Here is an 18,995-nt window from a genome sequence, read left to right on the forward strand (position 1 = left end):
CGTAAGTGCATTGTTTGTTCCCCGTCAGGCCTGTTCTTTGCTTTTTCTGCTTTCTCTCCCATGCCCTAAGTTTAGTCACTTCATACTCATGTTTAGTTGCTAAACCTTGGCCCTTTTCATGTTCCTCCCATGACAGGTGACCATCTCAGCCGTCCCCATGAGTCACCGCCAGGTGAGTCCACCAGTTTCCCCACAGAATGGTCCACGGCTGGGTCCCATTTCACCAGCCTTGCTCCTAGGCCTTGCGTCATCAAGGCCAAAGCCTGGTCTGCTCTCTGAAGCCTCAGAGCCCCAGCCTGAGGTAAATAAAGAGCTGGTGGTGCTCACCACCAGCTCTTCCTAACCTTTGTCTGAAAAGCAAACATATCAAGTTAAAAGAAGGAGGGAACAGAACGTGGAATGGTGGGCTTGGAAGGGAAATGGTGAGGGTATAGAGCTGATGGCATCCTATCAAGGCGGTGATGCAAGAGGAATTGGCCGTGGCAGTCAGACCTGTGTGTAGCTCCTCTTCCTCAACCCATCCCAACTGGGTCCCCAACACCCCTCTGCTCGTCTTTGCTCTGGAGGTTCGTTCCCTTCCTTTACCCCCTCCGCCTCCTTTTTGTTATTTTTAGAAAAAGTAAAACTGCCTTTGTTCACAGGCAGCATTGCCTATGAGGAAATTATGCTTTTAAAACATTTTTTAAAAATTTAACTATAGTTGATTAACAATATTGTGTTATTTTCAGGTATACAGCTTCAGATTTTTTTCCATTATAGGTTATTATAAGATATTGGATATGGTTCCCTGTGCTCTACAGTAAATCCTTGTTGTTTATTATACATAGAGTAGCATGTCCCTCCCCCTCCCTTTTCCCCTTTGATAAATATGTTTTCTTTCTATGTCTGTGAGTCTTTTTCTGTTTTGTAAATAAGCTGATTTATATTATTGTTTTAGACTCGACATATAAGTGATAGTATATAGTATTTGTCTTTCTCTGTCTGACTTCACTTAGTACAACAATCTCTAGGTCCATCCATGTTGCTGCAAATGGCATTATTTCATTCTTTTATATGGCTGAGTAATAAGTCTATTTTGTGTGTGTGTGTGTGTATATATATATATATATATATACCACATCTTGTTTATCCATTCCTTTGTTGATGGATGCTTAGGTTGCTTCCATGTCTTGGCTATTGTGTATAGTGCTGCTATGAACACTGGGGTGCATGTATCTTTTGGAATTAGAATTTTCATCTTTTCTGGATATATGCCCAGGAATGGTATTGCTGGATCACATAGTAGCTCTATATTTAGTTTTTTAAGGAACCTCCATACTGTTCTCCATAGTGGCTGCACCAATTTACATTCCCACCAACAGTATAGGAGGGTTCCCTTTTCTCCACACTGTCTCCAGCCTTTATTATTTATAGACTTTTTGATGATGGCCATTCTGACTGGTGGGAGGTGATACCTCACTGTAGTTTTGATTTGCATTTCTCTGATGATTAGTGATGTGGAGTGTTTTTTCATGTGCCTGTAGGCCATCTGTATGTCTTCTTTACCCCTGATTTTTTTTTTTTTAATATAGAAGGTTTTGCCAGAGTTGTGGGCAGGTTTTCTCACACTGCTAACTCTCTCTTTGTCCTTCTATTTTCCTTTGTGTGTCTGACTCTCAAAGTCCTACAGATGCACCTTACCTTGTATGAAATATCTGCTGTGAAGTAGTATTGTCACCTTATAGTAAATAAAAACAATTTTTTTCCTGTGAAAATATGAAGAGGCCAGAGCTTGAAATTCGGGAAACACCTAGAACCTGAGAACTGTAGCCTGAATGGGGAAGGGGATGTAGAAGAATGGGGGAACAGAGTTAGACTTAACGCTCCCCTTCCTCCGAGTGCCCCCCACCTTGCTTTGTTTCCTCTTCCAGCTCTCCTCCGTTATCACTACTATTCCAGCCTATAGTTTCTAAAGAGCCACCACCTCCAGCCCTCCATGCAGTGCAGACCCTGGCCCAGCCCCAGGCAAAATCAGAGCCCTTTCTAAAAAGCAAATGCAGGTTAATTTTCACAGCAGGGGACAAAAAAAAAATTAAGAAATTAATTAATTATTGTTCTATTGAAATTTATACTTTCAAAGATAAATATTTCTTTGATTATGCATTCTTGAGAAAGCATTTGCTAAGACAGGCTCCTGTTTATGAAACAGAGGGTTTGCAGACCATGAGGACCAATCTTCTCTTACAGATGACCATGAGAATGGCAGGACGTGTTATTTAAGGAACACAAAACAAAAATTAAAAAAAAAGCTTTTGGAGGTAGAGACATATATTAAAGCAGTCTGTTAGTTGTTCTCCCTACTGTAGAAGTGTAGAGTTTAAAGCGTGTTTTACACACATACCTGCACACAAACAATCAGCTGTCCCTCCTCTTTGTGGCCACTGGAGCCATTGGCCTTGGGTTCTCTCTGTAGGACCACTAGTTGGCCATTTCGTTTGGGGGTGGGGATTGGGGTATTTTCTTGCAGGGGGAAAAGGATCTCATATCAAAGGTTGTATATTCTAAGTTTTCAATTGCCTTCACTAGAAGTGGCACACTTCTGACCGTTTGGATGACTTAAGAACTTTGGCAAGGCTGCTCTACATATGTTTTTAGTCACATTCATCGTGAATATTCCCATACCTAGAGATAAGTTTGAAACAAAGTATCTTGTCATTCAGTGGTTCAGTGACACTCTCTTGACCAAGTTTGTCTGCGATATACATATGTATTATTTCTTTGGCCTTGACTTTTTTGGGCATCTAGATTTAGCTATTGGCTCTGCAGATTCTAATAATAATTTAGATCAAATTTTAGTTTACTTCTTTATTATATATTTGCGAACTGCTAAGAAAATAGCCTATTCATAGCAAGATCCACGTACAAGATCGTGTATCTATATAGTGTTTAGTTTGCTGCCTACTTCTCTTCAGACAGAGTGATATCCAAAGGTACCATGCTTCATCCCAGTGACAGATGCCTTTTCAAACTCCAATTTGACAAAGAAAACTATTTTTTAATATAAAAACAACCAAAACCAAAAAATCAATAGCTCATACTTTCCTGCCGTGCTGTCATTTAGAAGGGATTGAACAGATATTGTGCATAGTGAGGTGGTTTGATTCTTTTCCTGCCAAGGATCCTCTGTCCAGGCAGGAAAATCCTCTGATTTTCTTTTTGGCTTTCTTTGGCACAGTGCCATAGTTCATCAAAAGAGAAGACTGTGATCAAAATAATGCTGGCGTTTTAAGGAAGATATTTCATTATATCTTTTACAGTGCAAAAAATAATTTTTGAATCACAGATGATGGAGCAAGAAAATTAGCAAAATAAAAATAAACAGACATGTGGTTCTCAAATAGCAGATTACTGTTCAGGAACATTCCTGAGTAGAGTTTCTAACTACCTCAGGAGAAACTCGGGGTACAGGACTGAAGGCCACAGCCATGGACACCCTTGGCATGGTTGCTCCAAATAAATTATGGATTTTGCCTAAGGCAGTGACCCTCTATCCTAGCATTATCCAAATTACATCTGTACAACATTATTCCTACAAGATGAGTAAAGTTTCTACGGTCGAAGGTATTTGAGACAAATTCACAAATCTGTTAGCAGTCAGGAATCATTTAAAATGTTGTTTAACCCAATATTTCTCAAAGCCACTCCCCACCCCTCTTTTCCCATATCAGACCTATTATTATCCTATGGAGGTAGAGCCCCACTGATGATACTTTGGGAAAAGGCTGTAACTCTTTACTCCTTGGCTCTCTTGTGTGGGTCCTGCAACCCGCATGGACCACCTGGTGGTTTTTATGAAGAGGGATGTTCTCAAGGCTAGACAACTTTCTTACAATTTGATTCTTACAATTTTGATTCTTCTACTCATTGGCCACATGACATTTATCATTTGTCATTGAAACAAAGGGGAAGAAAAGTGGAAGATGCCCTGATGCTACTAAAGCATTGTGGCAGCCTCATCAAATCACTGGGCATTCCATTTGCTCTTTCTTCAAAGGTGGATTTTGGTGGCTGAACGCCAGATTCTCTCCCTTCCCCATGGATTCTCCCAGCTCTGAGCTGCTGTGATTCTGAGGCACTGTTTCAGGTTCCTCCTGCCCTGCCCCACCAGCAACCCCACATCCTCATACCCAGGAAGCATCTCTCTAGGGATTTACAGTCTGGCAAACTTTTTTTTTCTTGGAATCTTCAATAACTGGTTAGAGGAGGTCGTTGGGCCCTCTGCAAGTCTTTGGAGAGCTCCAGTGAACATATTTTTGTTGGATTTCTATCTTTAGCCTGCAATTTCCTGAGCAATCTTTCTTCTCTGCACCCAAGGCTTAAAGTTCATTTCCATGATATAAGTGGGCCACCAACCCAGGTGCAATGTCCTCAGGTGTCAAAGTGCATATTTCTTCCAGACAGTAGCTGAGTTCGTTATTCAAGGTTCTATCTCACATAAAATGAAGGAAAGAAAAAGAAAGAAAATCTCACGGCCATCTCAGCTACTGTCTGGAAGTGAGATTTTCTTTCCTTCATTTTGTTTGAAATATGACCTTGAATAATTACTTTTCTTTTCCAATTTGATTTCAAATAAATTGCATACGTATAGAAAATGTGAAAAATCATACACCCACACATGTACACGTGAACGCATTCACGGAGGAAATTAAAAATTACCCATAATTTCATGACCTGGGAATAATAACAGTTGACTTAGGGACTTTACCTTTCATATAGCTCTGTATATATGAAAGAGTGTGCTTCTGCCAGGGACGTGGGGTGCCACTTGCTCTCAGTCATGCAGCAAGCATAGGGGTAGGTCTACAGGAGGTCCACGGGGAGGCTGGGTGGTTAAATTATGCTGGTTAGGAGTTCAGGATTAAGAAATTTGTTTACCAGCAGATGTAAACCACCATAATGAGAATTAGTTTTTGCTTAGACTTGCAGCAAGAAGGATGAGAGTTGAGTCTTCATCTGCCTTCCTCTTCTAGGTTGTCTCCAACCCGGTTCAGAAGTCAGCGGGAAAGAAGATTGTTGTTTATGGTCCCCTGGAACTCCACCATCTCTAACTCTAACTCTCCATCTCACCTTGAGTCTTGTTGGACTGGCTGAACTGAGGACCAGGTGCAGTAAGTGCTAAAAATGTTCCCCCCACCCCACCTCTCCCTTCCCTTGGAGTCTATTTGCACATTATAATGCAAGGGGAATTTTGTTTTATTATGGTGAGGAAGGGAGAGTTTGGATTGATGGAAAGAGCAAAAAAGCTGGTATGAATAATATAGTGTCTTATCCCTGCCCACCTTTTTACTGGATTTGAACGTTTATGGTTAGAGGGATGAGGGTCCCAAATCACAGAACCATTCAAGAGAGACTGTCAATCTCTGGGCCAACCAGAGCTGCTTTGGGCCCTAGTGACAAAGTGTGGTCCAGAATTGGAGAGGAGGACATTCTTTCAAGCTCTGGCTCAAACCTGGCAGTAGTTTGGCACTCTAAGGATTGGAAGTGAATCCTGGGCACGGATGATGGGGTTTGACTGTGAGCAATGGTGACAATGATGTTTCATGGTCAGAGGGCATTGACAAGTAGACCAGCATGCTGAGTGCTGGGAGGATGCTGATGGTGGGATACATGAGACACTCTTTTGGAAACCTCCTAAAATTATGGCGGAATATTTTAAGAAGGTCTGATTTCTAGGTATTATCCTGGTAAGGATCTGGGTTGTGACAGCCATCCATTTATCTGATAAATATTATTGAATGCATACTATAAGCCAGATATTCTTCTAGGTTCTAAGGTATCAAGGTGAACAAGGCAGAAAAAGTGCCCTTTCCCCAAGGAATTCAGACTCTAATAGGAGAGTTAGGGAGATAAATTTGATGATGGTGTTGGTGATGATTACTTTTATTTGTCTGGTAAGGTCTGGGACATGTGACATATGACATGTGACATATACACATGTCAAGGTGTATGTGTTTCTGTGTGTATTATATATGTGTGTGTATATATACACATATAGTACATATACCCATATGGATTATAAAAGTTATTTTTTGAATTTTATTTTATTATTTTTTTATACAGCAGGTTCTTATTAGTTATCTATTTTATACATATTGGTGTATATATGTCAATCCCATATGGATTACAAGAATTTTTATAAACATAATATATCATAATAATTTTTTGTAATTAAATACCATACTTGAGTACCATTTTTGATGGCTATGTAACATTTCTGCAGATAGCCATGTCCTCCCTTCTATAAACCATCTTTTATGTTGGACATTTGATATGTTGTATTATAAATGATGATGTTTAATCCCAATTTTCCTGATTACAGCCCCACCCCTCAAGGTCTCCAGGATAGTCTTTGCATCCCTGGAAGCTGATAGGCCTGTGTTCAGGAACAGTCCCCCTCCCTCAATCTTTTCTGATGCCCAGTTGCTTTGGCCATTGGCATGGCCCTTCTACGTGGCTTGAGGAGAACTGCAGCCTCTCCCGCTGCTCCAGGCAGAGTATTTATTGGCCAGTGGCTGCCACAGTGCTCATGGTAGCAAAGCTGTGTGGGGTCTTGCGGTTGAATAGGAAGAGCAACTCTCTCATCTATGTGACTTGCCTTCTCCGCAAAGGTTCCCAAGGCAGTGTACCTTGGGCCCCAGAGTGTCGCAGAGTTTAGTGAAATTACTTTCTCAGTTTTCCCTTCTACCCTCCCTCTTCCTGGGCCTCAGATATGACTCTAATTATCTATTTTATACATATTGGTGTATATATGTCAATCCCATATGGATTACAAGAATTTTTATAAACATAATATATCATAATAATTTTTTGTAATTAAATACCATACTTGAGTACCATTTTTGATGGCTATGTAACATTTCTGCAGATAGCCATGTCCTCCCTTCTATAAACCATCTTTTATGTTGGACATTTGATATGTTGTATTATAAATGATGATGTTTAATCCCAATTTTCCTGATTACAGCCCCACCCCTCAAGGTCTCCAGGATAGTCTTTGCATCCCTGGAAGCTGATAGGCCTGTGTTCAGGAACAGTCCCCCTCCCTCAATCTTTTCTGATGCCCAGTTGCTTTGGCCATTGGCATGGCCCTTCTACGTGGCTTGAGGAGAACTGCAGCCTCTCCCGCTGCTCCAGGCAGAGTATTTATTGGCCAGTGGCTGCCACAGTGCTCATGGTAGCAAAGCTGTGTGGGGTCTTGCGGTTGAATAGGAAGAGCAACTCTCTCATCTATGTGACTTGCCTTCTCCGCAAAGGTTCCCAAGGCAGTGTACCTTGGGCCCCAGAGTGTCGCAGAGTTTAGTGAAATTACTTTCTCAGTTTTCCCTTCTACCCTCCCTCTTCCTGGGCCTCAGATATGACTCTAAGGACTGGATGGGGATGGATGTTAGATAATAACCTTCACCCTGCCTCAGCATCTCTATACCCCTTGAAGGTGCAAGCCTTTATTCCTAGGCTAACCTTGACCTGCCTGGTTTCTCCCCTCTGGCTGAGCTGCTTCCCAGGATGCTTTTCAGCCTCTCTCACCTCTCTCACCACCCTCAACCTGAATTTCTGTACCACTCGACCAGTGTGCACAGACAAGCCCGGCTCTTTCTGATGATCCCCAACAGGGAACACAGCTCCAGCTCTCTTGCAGCCAGCTCTACCAGTGCTCCAAACCTACCAGACCTTCCTGAACCCCCAGCAGTAAACACAGCATGGCAAGATGAGCTCCCTGCTCTGATGGTCTTAATAGGATTCATATTCATTTATATGTCCCCGATTGTTTTCTTAAGCTAAAACTCCTCGAAGTGAAATCTCTGTGCCCAAGGCTATGAACATTTTTAAGGATTTTGATACCTATTGCCGCATTTGGCCAGACATCAGGCTTGCTTTAGTATCAAACGTGTAGAGAATACAGGCCCTGTTCTGTTTTGAGCAGAAGGGCATTTAGTGCACAGAAATTATATAAAACTGTTAGCATCAGTCCTCTCTTTGGTAGAGTAACTCAGTCACCAAAACGAACAGTCCTCAAAAGCTCAGGGTCATTGGGTGAAAAAGTCACAAGCAAGTGTCTTATTTTTTTCCTGCCTACTCCACCCCCACCCCCCCTCCCCCACCCCAGTGGTCACACGGTGTCACAGGGCTTTGGTCCAGCCAGGTGGGAGGGCTGTTCTCTGACAGCCTGGGAAAGATGGGCTCAGAGTTGTTTGTGCCAGACACTCTCTGAGGAGCGGAGTCACTGTTCTGTGAATAGTCTGGAACTGGCGCTTCCATAGGACAGGGCTGCTGAAGGATTCCTGCGCGTCCCATCGAAGGACAAGGCCCTTTGAATTTCCTCATCTTTCTGGAAGCATTTGCGAGAGTTGTCCTCTGGAAATAGCACACATGGCCTGAGAATGGAGTCTGCTGATTGGAGGGGAGCGTGGCTATCACGGGCCCTACTTGGGCTGGAAGTCCTGCCTGCTGTGGTAACCAACTGTCCTGGTTCACTCAGGACAGTCCTGGTTTTAGCACTGAGAGTCCAGGCAAACTGGGGCAGATGGTCACCCTGTTCCCAGATAAGTGCCAGGCCCAAAATTTCCACCTTTGGGAGACTAACAAGTTAGACAATTGGAAGGTAGAGGTAATGACTCTGGGGCGGTCTGGTTAAAATGTGGTGACAATAATTGGAGGCTGGAAACCAGAAGCCCTGGGCTGAGTTCCTCTCTTCTTCTTGTGAGTTCTGAGATCTTGGGAAGTTAACACTCTTCCCTGTGTTTCATTTTTTTTTCACCTGGAAAACCCGAGTAGTAAGCTTGCCCTGCCTGCCTCACAGAATGCCTATGAGGATCAAGCGTGAGGTTGCCCAAGAAAGCACGCTGTAAACTGGAAGAGCTTGGCCAGCATAACGTGCTTTTATTGTTTCTAAGGAATTTATGGTTAATGACACGTGAGTCTCAATGGTGATTGATTCTATTTTTTCTGAATTCCATTTCTCAGCCTCACATTTAGTTCAGGGTAAATGAACACACATGTCAAACGTCATAGACCGACTGGAGCAGTGTCTGAGATGGTGGCCAGAGGGTGGGTTTCTATCAGAGCTGCAGTGAACCTTGCAGAGCAGCTCTGAAGGCATCCCTTGAAAAGGCGGGGTCATTACTTCCGGTGCCTCAGGGCACCTCCACCATCTGTGGGTCTTCTACCCTCTGCTGTCTCAAAGAAGGAAGGATGAGTTTGGGGTGAAAGTGGACTGAAGATTAGTTTGATTCTGTCAGTCACAGAACAAGCTTTTCCAAAGGTCCATCAGTAAATGACTCAAGAACGGCAAAAGGAGATGGGCTGCCTTTTTCCCTTCTCTTCTTTATTTTTTCCATTTTGTAAGAGCCCAATTTAGTGAACTGGGCCTTTAGTGGGTTGTGTTTTAAATGAGACACTCTGTGGAACACAAAACACGATGGGCCATGTGAATTGCTTTCTGTGTTCCGAGTTTTGGGTGCCCACATTCGCCTGACTGCAGTTCACTGCTCGAGAGAGAGGCATAGCATGGAAAATGCTGTAGGCACTACAGAGGGCCCATTATCTCAAAATAATTCTTCCCTTTTAGAAAGTCACCACAGCCAGGCTGGGGGCACAGAACAGATGTGGCTCCTAGTCAAGAATACTTAGAACCCAAAGCAGAAATCCAACTATGGGAAGAGCTGACACCCGGGACGAAAGGCCATTGTTGGCATGGTCCTTACTGAGCTGTAGTGTCTAGCCCCTCGAAATGCAAATGCTGTTGTTTGCAGCACAAAAGCACTGATTTTCCCTTCAACAGAGCTTGTACTATTAAAATAGCATGTCTTGTGTGTAGTTGCCGCACATTCTTTCCATTTTTTTGTTTTCCTGTGTGAGTCAGAATGCAGATTCTCGACAAGACCAAAAAGAAAGCAAGCCATCTCATTTACATGGGCATGGAGTATCCACATCTGGATAGAGTTAGAGTGAGCGGGAATTATTTGCAGCATTTAAATATAGGCGTGCAGAGCTGCTTTCTCTTGACCATATGAGGCATTCACGTATAATTCCATGAAAGAAAAACGTAGAAAGTCTACTTCTTATTAAAAGGGGCTGTTACCAGAGTGATTCAGCCATTACAGGAATGGACCCAAGCTTACAGGAACTGACCCAAACCTGGAGGCAGACAATGAGGGGCATGAGGCCACCAGACTCTCACCACCCCTCAGATGCCCAGAGTTATACATCATTGTTGGAGGCCTGCTAGAACCCACCGTGTCTGTGCCAGGACGCTTGCAGGATCTGAGTTCTGTCCTACTTGGAATTCCCAAGCCTGGTAGTGAGCTACAGATGCTGGGAAAGCCGGATGGAAATCATTGATCATATCAGGCCCCATGCTGGATGAATCTTGGGCATATTAATGCCAGCACCAACAGACATGTTTTCAGTTCAGATAAAATGGGGAAAGAGAGAATATGAATAACAGACACCAGGTACCAGGAAAGAGAATATAAATAGCTGGCATAGGCACTAGATAGACAAGGGGAAAGATAAATGGCTGCCTTCTGAAACTGGGGCTCACCAATACCTCATTACTGGTATCTAAGGAAGAACTGTGTGGATTTTACAACTGAGCAGATACCTTCATCAATGTGTGGATGGTGGTGATATCGCTAAAGACCTTAGTGAGGAAATTGGTAGACAAATATAGAAGATTATATCGTTAGAGGGCTAACTAGGAGAAAATAAGTATCATTTCGTGGACTTGTTCTCAAAATATCATTTCGTGGACTTGTTCTCAAAATGACTCACAAAGTGTTAAGACAATGCTCAGCTCTGTGGATTTGCTGAATCCCACTTTCTCTATGTTAGATTTGTGTCAGGTGCCATCTGGTAGAATTTTAGGCATCTGGCCTTGACTTTGATATCCTTCCCTGGGTCCCCAATAGTCTTATGAAGCATTATGGTAATGTTATTGTCTTTACAGGTGACTCCATCAGAATTCCTTTTAGGGAGGGGTATCTATATTTAGGAAAAATTCTTGATGCTGTCAGTGATAAAAGTGAGACTCCGAGGGCATAGGTTCAAAGGGCCGAAGGAAAGGGAAGAGAGAGCAGACCTGCTCTACCCTGGACACAGGCTGAAGAATGAGAGAGTGGTGATGGAGTAGGGAGCAGCGAGGGTAAGGGGAGAGAAGACCATGAGATTGGAAAAGGCTCCAGCCCTGCAGTTGTTGGGTGGCAGGAAGATAAGAAGAGAGATGTCTACTATACAATTTGAAGTTGCTGTCGTTGCTGTGATGGAAATCTTGCCTCCCCAAAGCCATGGCTTCATAAAGTCAACCTCCCAGATGCAAACTGACTGAGTGAAGGCATTTGGGGGATCAATGAACTGATTGAGTTTGATAAAATAATGAGTTGGGAGATAACGCATTAGCTGTGGAAATACGAATTTGGAAGCAGAGGTACGGTAAAGGCTCCATTCTTTCTCTTTCCTATCATTAAAGAAACCTGCTGAACTTTAGCTGGGAACATTGTCTTCCAGGTAGAGACTACATTTCTAAGCCTTTGTTAAAAGTTATGTATGAACATGTGATTAATGGATGGCTAATGGGTGGGGTAGAAATAATATGTATTATTTCTGGGTTGTGCCTTTAAAAGGAATGAACATGCACTTCCCTGACTCTTTCCTCATTTTTGTTGGCTAGTAAGCATTGGAAGAGTTGGAGCACCCACCTCAGACCCAAATAGGGGAGTCCCACGTTAAGGATGATAGCACTGCTCTACTCGTCCTGGATTGTCAATGTCTGGACTGTTCTATGAGAGAGAAATCCAATCTGAGACATCATCTGAGTTGCAGAAGTCCTATTACTCAAGAAGAAAAACACACATAGCCAATTAAGCTACGACACAATGTGAAGATGGTATTGATTATAAGACACATTCCCACTTCAGAATTGCTTTAAAAGTGAAAGAAATTTTATTTTAAAATTGTTGAAATATGATAAATCTGTCTTGTTTAAGCCACTGCGCTTTGGGTTTTGTTGTGACAGCAGGTTATGCTATATCCTACCTGATACAGAATGTGCTATCAGAAGGGGCGCTGCCATAACAAAGCCAAAAATAAGTGGCTAGTGATCAGATAGCAGGAGGCAAAGAAAAACATTGCAAACTAGGAATCTGGTGACTCGTGTTATGCCATGGCAGAATATTTGGGAAAATTGTCTACAGTGAAACCTTGGAAGATAAAATGGTTGGTGATAGATCCAGAAATTTTAGTGAAACTGGTTGGGAAAACTCAGAATGTTGATGTGTTCAACAAACCTCTCGCTACTTCTAGATTGATGACCTCAGGCTAATTACAAAAAGTGACTCATATTCTAAAGGGGCAGCTTTGGCAGGTGATAATATAATAGCCCCCAGACTTCCCAATCACATCCCAGTAAGACTTCTCATCCAGATAGTGGGAGCCGATCCAGAAGCCAAAATCTGATGAAGGGTTTTCTATCCCACTGAAACCTATTGTTTCAGATGATTTCAAGGGAGCTAAAATTAGAGACGCAGAGAGAGAGAGAGACAGGGGTGGAGCACAAAGATGAGTATAAGATCAGTTAAAAAAAAACCCACAACTCTGGATGAGCTCTTTGGCCATAGTTACATATGCATGGAATCAACTGGAACCAAACAGCCAAAAGCATGTAATTCTTCCATTCCTCAAAACAGCCCTAATCCCCCAAATACGTCCCAAGCAGGAAGTGAATTACAAAAGCTGTACAGCTCCCAAGGAAGGTCTGCTCTTCGACACTCATTTCAGAATAACAGAGAAGGAAGAACTTCTTAGTGGACAGAAGCAGCATCAAATCAAGGACATTTATTCGGTCAGGGGAGGGGAACTTTGGTCATTGCTGTGGACAAGTGGCTGCTGTGTTTTTCCATTTTCCCTTTTCCTAACGGGAGTTTTAAATTGCAGTCTGTTAGTTTCTACTCTGCCACTGTACATAGGGTGAGTGTGTGTGTATGAAAGAGGCAGATAGAACTTTAGCGGAACCCGAGGAGCTGCCATGGAAAAGATTGCTCCTATTGGACAGAGCCCAGACTTGGAGCTAGAAACAGCAACCAGATGGGACATTAGGCTGAATCCCTCAGGGATGGGGCAAGTATGTCCCAAGCTATTTGTGGGAAGAAGGGTGTGAGCGGATGTTGGAGTGGTTGGAGATGGGGACCGGGGCAGAGACTGCTGGTTGTCCTCCATCATCCATTCTCTCCTCACTTGACTCATAGAATGTCCTTTTTGCAGTTAGACCTATGACAGCCTAGGTAACAAATGCAATTCCAAGCCTCTTTTGCAGCCAGTTGTGCAATGCAATAAGTTCTAGGTAATGAGATGCGAGCAGACATTATATGTACCACTTCTACATCATGACTTTGTAAGGCATGAGCGTGAACTCTGCATGTCATTTCCCTCTTCCTGCTGCCTGGGATGCCGACGTGGTGGCAGGAACTGGACTAGTCACCTTGAACTCAAGCACGTGCATTGAAAATGGCAGAGTGGCTTTACCTTCCTTATTCTGGCAACCCCTGGACCATTACTTGAGAGAGGATATACTTCTGCTTCGTTTAAGCCACTGCTGTTTTGAGCCTTTTAATTATAGCAGCTTAGACTGAACCCCAAGAAATAGAAGCAGTAACCAAGAGCATGCCCAACCCATGAATTCCTAGAAATCTTCGGAAGGGCTTCTGCACTAGAGATTCAAGCCAAATCTTATCTATATCTCAAGGGGCAGATGAGGAGAGAAGATAAAATCTAGATCTCCTGTGGGCCTTCCATGTCCCAGAACAGACCAGAAAGCCCCGACAGGAAGTGGAAATGCTAATATTGCCTTAGCAGCTGAAAACTGGAGGCAACGTGACCTTCACTCTCTGCTCAAAGATGAGGGTAATTTTTATATGCTAAGTGTCATCAGGCCCCTTTCTGCCTCTATTGCTTATAAGCTAATGTTTTACTTCTGTCAGGGAGAGGAAAAGAGGTCATTTTTCTTTCCTCACAGAAAATCTTATCCAATAGTTTTTAAACGAAGAGAAATGCAAAAAGATATTTTACTGCTAAATTTGTCAGTCACTGGACTAAACTGAGAAAGTTCTGTTATGGTTTTCTTGAGAGATCTTACACAAAACAATAATTAACATCTTGGGATTCTTGGAGCAGTCTCTCTATGTACATCACCAGGATGCTGTAGCCGCAAGTAAAATGGAAAATGTAACTTGCTTTGCTGACTTCAGTCAGGCTTTGATAAGGGCGACTGAAGTAATTCTGAGCATACAGCCATTAAATAAATGCTGATCCAATTGCTTATTTTCCCCTCAAGGGAAGCTGGAGTGACTTGATGGTTAAGGGCAGCAGTGAGACTGGAGCGTGGTCTCCCAACATCCAACTCACGGTTCTACCTCACTCGGTCCCTTTAGAACTTCCACTGGGCAACTTATCAAGGGAGAGACAGTGTAGGACTCCCACTGAGATTTTCAACAGATTGCTTGGGAGCTCTGAGTTGAAGTTTGTGATATCCACCCCTCCTTTTTAGAAGAAGCTTCCTCTCTTGAAGGTAGGTAGCCTTCTAGGCATTGAACAGATATTTATAGAGCATCAACTATGAGTCAGGTCCTATGGTAGGTGCTGAAGATACAGCAGCAAGAAACAGACAAAAATCTCTGCCCTCTGGAACTTAAGAGTAAACACAATAGATAAATTTATATAGAATGTTAAACATGCAGTAGAAGAAGAGAAAACAGACAAGAGGGATGAGGAGTGCCAGGCTGGGGGTGGGGGCATAATTTTAAATTGGGTGATCAGGGTGGGCTTCCCTGAGAAGTTATTATTCCTGCAACGTCCTGGAGGAAGTAAGGGAATGGACTGTGCCACTGTTTCAATGAGGAAACCCCTGGTTGAGGGGAAAAGCCAACTCAAAGGCTCTGAAGCAGAAGGGGGCCTGGCTAGTTAGCAGAACTTTAACTTCTTGCACGCTTTATAAATGGTCATGACTCTCTTAAGGATGCTTTCTTTTCTTTTCTTTCCTTTTCCTTTCCTTTCCTTTTCTTTTTCTCTTCTCTTATCCTCTTTCTTCCTCTCTCCCTCCCTCTTTCTCTCTCCCTCTTTCTTTGACTGATAATATCCTAAATAGTACTGCTGCCTCCTTTACATGGTTCTCTTACAATTGCTATTACCATCACATATCAGACAGTGTTCCAAATGCTTTATATGTTTAATTCACTTAAACCTCACAACAGTTCTAAGAAGTAGGTAATATTATTATATTCATTTTACAAATTGGGGCACACTGAGGTTAAATAACTGGCCCGTGGTACAGCAGGTAGTAAAGATGAGACAAGATTTGGACCCAAGGATTTTGGAACCCTAGGATTTTGGTAGGAAAGAGCATACTTTTTTATCATAATGTTATAAGGTGCCCCACCAGTCTGCTACTTATTGGACATAGTCTGCAGTTGAGTTTGAGTTGAGGTCAAAGGTCTTTGCTAGGTCTTCTAAGAATTAAGCCCACACTTGCTGACTGATTCTAAGTATGATCCCCAGGGTGGAAGTGGATCTTCCATAAACAGGAATAGTTGCCGAAGGGGAAAAAACCCTCTGTTTTTCTTTAGAACAAAAACATCCAAGTTTCATGGGAATGCACCACATGATTTTTGTGAATTGAAGTCAATTTGGCACCAACAGAAATAACCTTAGGAACAAAGTTTGTATACAGTGTGTTCTTACGGAAACCACAGTTAGAACGTAGAGTAAACTGTTAAAGATAGACTCTTCTTTCTGGAATTGCATTAGCTGTCTTTGGGTGGGGACAGCAAATTGTTTCGTTTATAAGCTTTGTACTTCAAAAGCTAGATCTGCTTACACTTTAAAACCAAAAGGAGGAGAAAGACTTATTTTTAGCTATCTTAAATTTAAACCAAACCCAACATTGACATATGGAAGTCTCAGGCTACACCATGTCAGAAAATTTCTCAGAGATGACATTGAACAATAATATATTATTGCAGCTGTAGAAAGTCAGTGAGGTTCTTCTCTTATAACTTGGTTTCATGGCTACTGGGCCACTGGGATAAAGATATTGGATGTCTCAGAGTTAGGGCCGGCTCTGTGGGATTGGTGTTGTCATACGGGAACTGAGTTGAGTCCCATGAGAATGGGAATATCACTGGATCTAGGAGAAACATTTTCTCGCGTTTTGGGTGGGTCAGTCAGCTGGCCAAAGGGCTATATACTGCATTCAGCCTGTAAGAGAAAGGTTTAATTTTTAAGTTGTGTGTGTATGGGGGACGGTGGTGGGTAGATGATATACTTAAGCATTTTACGTAAGTTTAAAAATATATGTTAACCTTAAAAAATTCACCAGTAATCGTCAACCTCAAATAACCACTCAACATTTTTGACTAGACCTTTCCACCTAGATAGATATATAAATATTGAATAGTTGTAGAGATAGGAACAGATACATAGACATATCAAACTATAGATTATTTTTACTCTATAAAAATGAATGGGGCTTCCCTAGTGGCACAGTGGTTGAGAGTCCGCCTGCCGATGCAGGGGACGTGGGTTCGTGCCCCGGTCTGGGAGGATCCCGCATGCCGCGGAGTGGCTGGGCCCGTGAGCCATGGCCGCTGGGCCTGCGCGTCCGGAGCCTGTGCTCTGCAATGGGAGAGGCCACGGCAGTGAGAGGCCCGCGTACCACAAAAAAAAATGAATGAAACCATCCATACTATTGGGCAGCATGTTTTTTCTTTTAATGTTTTTCAGTATTTCACTTAGCATTTTCCCATGCCATTAGATGTTTTTCAACACCATTACTTTTATTTATATTCTGTTTAAGTCCGTGCATGTTCCATGCATTACTCAACTGATACCTATTTTGGTAGGCCCCTGAAGATCAACATGACCTTATCTCTGGAATCTGTGACTATGTTAAATTACATGACAAAACGAATTTTACAGATGGAATTAGGGTCCCCAACTTTCAGATAGAGGGATTATCTTGGGTTATCGGGTGGGCCGAATGTAATCACAGGGGCCTTTCTCAGAGCAAGAGGGAGGGAGAAGCACAGGTCATAGTGATGTGATATGAGAAGGACTGGTCCCACTGTTACTGCCTTTGAAGATGGAGGATGGGGGCCATGTGGGTGGTCCCTAGAAGTTGGGAATGGCTCTCAGCTGAGAGCCAGCAAGAAAATGGGGATTCAATCCTACTACTGCAAGAAAACAGGGACCTGTTCTCCCCTACAACCTCCATAAGAGAATGCAGCCCTGCCAACACCTTGATTTTTAGCTCAGTGAGACTCGAAGCAGAGAACCAGCCAAGCCCACTGTACCTACTGAATTGTGAGGCAATAAATTTGTGTTGTTTTCACCCACTGAGTCTATTGTAATGCATTATAACAGCAATAGGAAACCACTACACCACTTGTATTTCTAGGTCATTTTCAATTTTTCACTAATGAAATAATGCTGCAGTGAACATCCTTCTAGCTAAACCTTGAGGTACATCTGATTATTTCCTTAGGATACGTTCATTGAAAGGGAGCTACTGGGTCAGTGGTATATAAAAATCTCAGGCTTTTGATGTGCAATAAGAACCTTGTCAAGTTTAAAGAGCGTGCTTTTCTGATTGGGTATGGAGCAAAGGGCTAAAGGAAGCCACCGTTCTTTTCAACTATTGGTTCCAGCTGTTGGTTTCCAGTGTATACAAGTATAACTTTTTTCTCTTCTTAGCTGGTCACAGCAGCCTTTGTGTTTTCTGTGCAGACTGAAATACCTGCTGCCTTAGTGGCATAATGGCCAACTCAAGAGCTGTTTGAGAAAGTCTCTATGGTGAAGCTGCTCCCTAAATTTGGAACATTAGTCCAAGTGCATCAGACCGAAGTTTGGAATCAAAACGGAATTTGCTTTGCTCTTCAAATACCACTTATGCTGACATTAGGGAAGGGTGGGGGGTAAGTCAAATATCCATTACTGGGCAAACAACTTGAAGTATGTTTCTTTTCTGGGGTTCTCTCCATACATATTATTCAGAGTTGGTCATAGACTAACTGCCTCTTTTATGAGCCTCAAGGGTAGCTGCCCTCAGATACATTCAACCACATCAGAACTCAGAATTGTCATTTGGGAGGTTGTTCATCTGGATGAAGAATTTAGAAAAAAAAAAATCCCCCCAAGATCACTGGATGTACCTCAGCCATGGTCCTAGGTCTAAGCCAGCACTCATCTTTCATGTGTGGGATAGCTTAAAGTTTAAATCAGCATTTGGTTTCAGATCACGTATTTAACATTTTGGCTGTTTATTCTTTTCTGGAGGCACACACTGATCACACTTTTTTTTTTTTTATTGCCCTACGCGGGCCTCTCACTGCTGTGGCCTCTCCCGTTGCGGAGCACAGGCTCCGGACGCGCAGGCTCAGCGGCCATGGCTCACGGGCCCAGCCGCTCCGCGGGGTGTGGGATCTTCCCGGACCGGGGCATGAACCCGTGTCCCCTGCATCGGCAGGCGGACTCTCAACCACTGCGCCACCAGGGAAGCCCTCACACTTTTTTTTTTTTTTTTTTTTTTGGAGACAGAATGCACGGGGAAAAACTTTAGGACTACTCAGCTATTTTCATATCTGAATTAATGAACAGTAAATAATGTAGTAGCCACATAAAAATTTTTCATTTTGTAAAAGGACCCATTTCAGTATTCTTTTAAACAGTACTGAAAGTCTCTGGAGAATCTATTGGGTTGGCCAAAAAGTTCATTCGGGTTTTTTCCATAAGATGTAACATCACACTTAATTTACAAAACTCAGAACTATATATAAGTAGTGTATAGTGGGGGGGGTACATCTCTCTCTTTTTCTCTCTACTTCTGTCTCTCTCTGTCTGTGTGTGTGTGTGTGATTTTTTTTTTTAGCATCTTTATTGGAGTATAATTGCTTTCCAATGGTGTGTTAGTTTCT

Source organism: Physeter macrocephalus, chromosome 20 (assembly GCF_002837175.3).
Source record: "Physeter macrocephalus isolate SW-GA chromosome 20, ASM283717v5, whole genome shotgun sequence".
NCBI lineage: Eukaryota > Metazoa > Chordata > Mammalia > Artiodactyla > Physeteridae > Physeter > Physeter macrocephalus.